General features: G+C 32.4%; 1 non-coding gene across 1 annotated transcript; it reads right to left on the bottom strand.

The window, feature by feature from the left end:
• Positions 1-4477: 4477 nt before the first annotated feature.
• TRNAR-UCU (transfer RNA arginine (anticodon UCU)) lies at positions 4478-4549 on the bottom strand. The gene has a single exon. It is a non-coding gene; the product is annotated as a tRNA-Arg (tRNA).
• Between the last annotated feature and the right edge of the window lie 374 nt (positions 4550-4923).

Raw genomic sequence — 4923 nt, 5'->3', positions numbered from 1 at the left:
TTGGACTTGAACAATTGAAAGAACTTTATGAGCATGATAGTGACTTTGGAGAAATTTTTAAAACCTGTTTGAAACATGGATTTAATAAATTTTACATATTTGAGGGATATTTATTTAAGGAAAACAAACTTTGTGTGCCTAATTGTAGTATTAGGGAATTATTGGTTCGGGAAGGTCATGGGGGTGGTTTAATGGGTCATTTTGGTGTTTTAAAAACTTTATCTTTGCTGCAAGAACATTTTTATTGGCCTAACATGAGGAGAGATGTTGAGAGAATTTGTGAAAGATGTTTGAAGTGCCGAAAAACAAAATCAACATTGAAACCGCATGGATTGTATAAGCCTTTGCCGATTCCTACCTATCCTTGGGTAGATTTGTCTATGGATTTTATTCTTGGGTTGCCTAGGTCAAGGACAGGTAAGGATTCAATATTTGTTGTAGTAGATAGGTTTTCTAAGATGGTACATTTTATTGCATGTAACAAAACTGATGATGCATCCAATATTGCTAACTTATTTTTCAAGGAAATTGTGAGATTGCATGGAATGCCAAGAACTATTGTGTCGGATAGGGATGCTAAGTTCTTAAGCTATTTTTGGAAAACATTATGGGCTAAATTAGGTACTAAGGGCCTGTTTGGCCAGCTGTTTTCAGAACAGTTTTCTGTTCTTGAAAACAGAAATTTGTTTCCAAAACAATTTTATACCTGTTTGGCCATTTGTTTCTAAAAACAAGTTCTGAAAACAAGTTAAAAAAAAAAACAAAATTGGGAAAACATCAAAAAGATGTTTCCACCTGTTCTCTCACCTTGGCCTCTCTTGTCTCTCACCTTCGTCGCTCGACCAGCCCCTTCATTGGCTTGCGAAACGTTCACCGCTCGTCGACCCACGCACACCAGCTCTTTCCACCTTCCATGGAATAATATATTTAACATAAACATCATTAATTACTTCTATGGCTTCTTGCATGTATGTATTTATATATATATATATATAGTCCAGCTCTTATCATGAGCTTTTATTTTTAAAAACGTCCATATATTTAGCAGAAATTTTGTCTGCTAAAAGCCTCAACCGCTAAGACCCCAACGCTGGTATTTAGCACAAAAACAGCAACAAACAGACTCTCGACATTTTTCTTTCTGCCGATCACTACTAATTATGATTTAGAGAGAGAGAGAGAGAGAGAGTTTTTTGATCGAACTGCGATAAATACATATCGAATACACAATCAATATAGTCAATAGTGATTTATCTTTTCAAGCTGCATAATTATTTCCTTCTCTCTCACCACTGGAAAATATGTCGATAATTTTAAATGATTCTTATTATTATTTTGTTTTTTGTTCTACAAAAGTTATTCGGATTGTTGTTTGTTTGGCTGCTTGGAATAGACAAATCATTATCTTTCTGGTCCTACCTACCTACACACGCATTGAATTTTCCTTTTCATGGGGATAATTATGGATTATTCTCTTTAATTTGTTTACAGATTTGTTATAAGTGCAAGTGTGGCCTAATAGAGAGACATGTGGACACCTTTTATGTTTACATGAAACCGTGTACACATACATACATATACAAACAAAAGAAAAAAAGATAAAGGATGGGATGTTTTGACATGTGTGTGTATATATATATATATATATGCATGGAGCCAAGAAAAAGTTTGTGTGGAAATGAAAAAAAATTCATTATATATTTTATATTATATTTTATATTATATATGTATATAATTCATTAATATGGAAATGAATTAATATTATGTAAATATATATAAATATATTATAGCTACATATATTATATATAAGGTTCTTTGTATGAAAGAAAAATAAATAAAAACTTTGTATGTAACCCAAAAAAAAAAATAAAATAAAAAATAAAAACAAAAAGCTGTTTAAAAACATGTAACCAAACATATTTTTTATTTTTTGATATTGAAAATTGTTTTCAAAAATCAATGGCCAAACGCTCTTTGTTTTCATAAAACAAGAGAAAACAGTTTTTTATTTTCATTTCTGAAAACAATGTTTCGAAAACAGAAAACAGAAAACATGGCCAAACAGACCCTAAGCTTTTATTTTCAACTACTTGTCATCCACAAACTGATGGACAAACCGAAGTAGTAAATAGAACCTTGTCTGCATTGTTGAGAGCATTAATTAGTAGAAATTTAAGGACTTGGGAAGAATGTTTGCCACATGTTGAATTTGCATATAATAGGTCTTTACATTCAGCAACTAAATTTACTCCATTTGAAATTGTTTATGGTTTTAATCCTTTGACTCCATTAGATTTAACACCTTTGCCTTTAAGTGAGCGTGCTAATCTAGAGGGAAAACAAAAAGCTGATTTTGTAAAGCAGATTCATGAGAAGACCCGAGCAAACATTGAGAGGAGGACCGAGCAATATGCAAGGGTGGCTAATCAAGGCTGAAAATCAATGGTGTTTGAACCTAGAGATTGGGTGTGGCTGCATTTAAGGAAAGAAAGATTCCCCGAACAAAGGAAATCAAAACTCATGCCGAGGGGTGATGGACCTTTTCAAGTTTTGGAGAGGATAAACGACAATGCCAACAAACTTGATCTACCGGGTGTGTATAGTGTTAGTGCCACCTTTAATGTTGCTGATTTATCTCCTTTTGCTGCAGGTGATGACTTCAATTTGAGGACAAATCCTTTTCAAGAGGAGGGGAATGATGCGAATCCACCCGAGACTGCTCGACCGACAACCCGCTGGGGTGCTGACCCAATACAAATGAAGGTGGGACCGATCACTAGGGCCCAAGCCAAGAAGTTCAAGGACAATCTTGCTGTCTTCGTACAAGGAATAAGTCATAGTCAAGAGGGGTTGGCCACATCTAAAGAACCAAGGCCTGTTTTACTCATACAAACAATAGAAGCCAAAACAGGGTCGGGTGACGTTTTTGGTGATAATACGGAGGCCGGGTTGTATGAATTGGAACCCCATCCTTATGGGTTCAATTCATATGGAGGATGAGTCATAGAAACCAGCCAAAGCAGCTTCAAAGCCGACCAACAAGGTGGTTTGCGCACAAGGAGAAGGAAAGGCCGGATTTGCTGTATTCCTTGCTGGCTTTACTGTATTTTACTGTATTAGCCTTTTCTCATATTTCCAAGCAAGGGCAACGTGAGGAACTTCACAATAAGCTTATTTGGCATCCTACAAAGCATATTGAAGCTGATTTGGAGCTCAATTTGGTCAAAGATTGGTCAAAGTCAATTTAGTCAAAAAGCTAGTATTATAGTTTCCTAATTTTATTCTACTTTTTGTTTTAGGAAACTACTATTACTTTTTAGTTTTTATTTATTTATTTTCTGGACAAATAAGTTTAGGAAAGTTATTATTTTATTATTTTCATTGTAAATTAATTAATTCCTAATTCAAAATAAAGGAATTAATTAATCCAAATTAGTTTAGGAAAAGGAAAGTTTCGGCCAAGGTAGACTTCTTCATTGTGTGGCCGATTTTTCCTAGGGTTTTTAGGGTTTATTTTGTTTCTTTCAAAGCCTATTTAAAGGCTTATTTTTCAATAATAAAAAAAAACTTTGATTTGATTAAGAAATTACATGTGAGATTAATTATCTCTTTGTTCTTTGAGAACACCTAAAACACCATTGGAGAATTGGTTGTTTTAGCTTGACTTATCAATAGGTTTTCCATCCCCTATTGTGGCGTCTACATTATACCAAGGTTTCTAACCACAGGTTGGTTAGGGGTTGAAGTCCATTCCATTAGAACTTGAACTTAATTAAAGATCCGGGCTAATATAATACGGGTTTAGGAGCAGGTCGTCCTAGGTTCGTATCACAAGTAGCTGGCAAATCAAAATTGGAATTGGTGCAATTCGCAGAATTAGAAGCCTTTGTACAATTCGCTTTTGATCTCTATAAAGCTACTCAGAATTAATTGGCAAGAGGTCAAAGATTACGTGAGTTGCTCAAACAATCACAATCAGCCCCTCTCGTGGTAGAAGAATAGATAATAACTATTTATACTAGAATGAATGGTTATCTTGATTCCTTAGAAATTGGGCAGGTAAAGAAATTTCTCATTAATTTACGTACTTACTTAAAAGCGAATAAAACTAAGTTCTAAGAAATCATAGCTTCTACCGAGACATTTATCGAGGAATATTTTAAATTATTTTAAAATAAAATATAAAAAAAATTTAAAATATGAAAGTTTTTGTTTTTTGTAATAATTATTTTCTATAATAATATATTACATTTCTATATTAAATACAATATTAATATTAAATACATAATAATTATATACACATATTAACATACATTAAATATATAATATATATTAAATATATGGAAAATATTTGGAAATAATATATAAGCCAGATTATACTTATATTACAAGTGCTAAGTGCATAAGAGTGCCTCTTATTCAAATTATTCAAAAGATCTTTCTTGACATGGAAATCTAAAAATATATGGAAATAAATTGCGTCCAATAGGATTTGAACCTATACCAAAGGTTTAGAAGACCTCTGCCCTATCCATTAGACTATGGACACTTTGCATTCCAATTTTTTTTATATTTATTTTCTTACCACATTTATTATTGTGATGAAAGAATATGTGAAAGAATTCTGGGAATTGTGTATTCAACTGTGCAATACATTAATTATCTTCATTTTTTAATTATATTCATTTTGTATATATTTCTGTAAAACATATTTATTAGAAATTTGATATTTTAATGCATATCAAAATATATAAATATATATTAGATATAAATATCTATTATATACATAGATTTATAGGTTTTGACTATAAAAAAGAAATATTGAAAAATACTGAATAGAGATAAGAAAAAGTAAGCACAAGCAGGTAGCGGGAATCGAACCCGCGTCATTAGCTTGGAAGGCTAGGGGTTATAGTCGACAAT

The sequence above is a fragment of the Ziziphus jujuba genome, chromosome 11, assembly GCF_031755915.1.
Source record: "Ziziphus jujuba cultivar Dongzao chromosome 11, ASM3175591v1".
Lineage (NCBI taxonomy): Eukaryota > Viridiplantae > Streptophyta > Magnoliopsida > Rosales > Rhamnaceae > Ziziphus > Ziziphus jujuba.
This window is presented reverse-complemented; position numbering and strand designations above follow the sequence as displayed.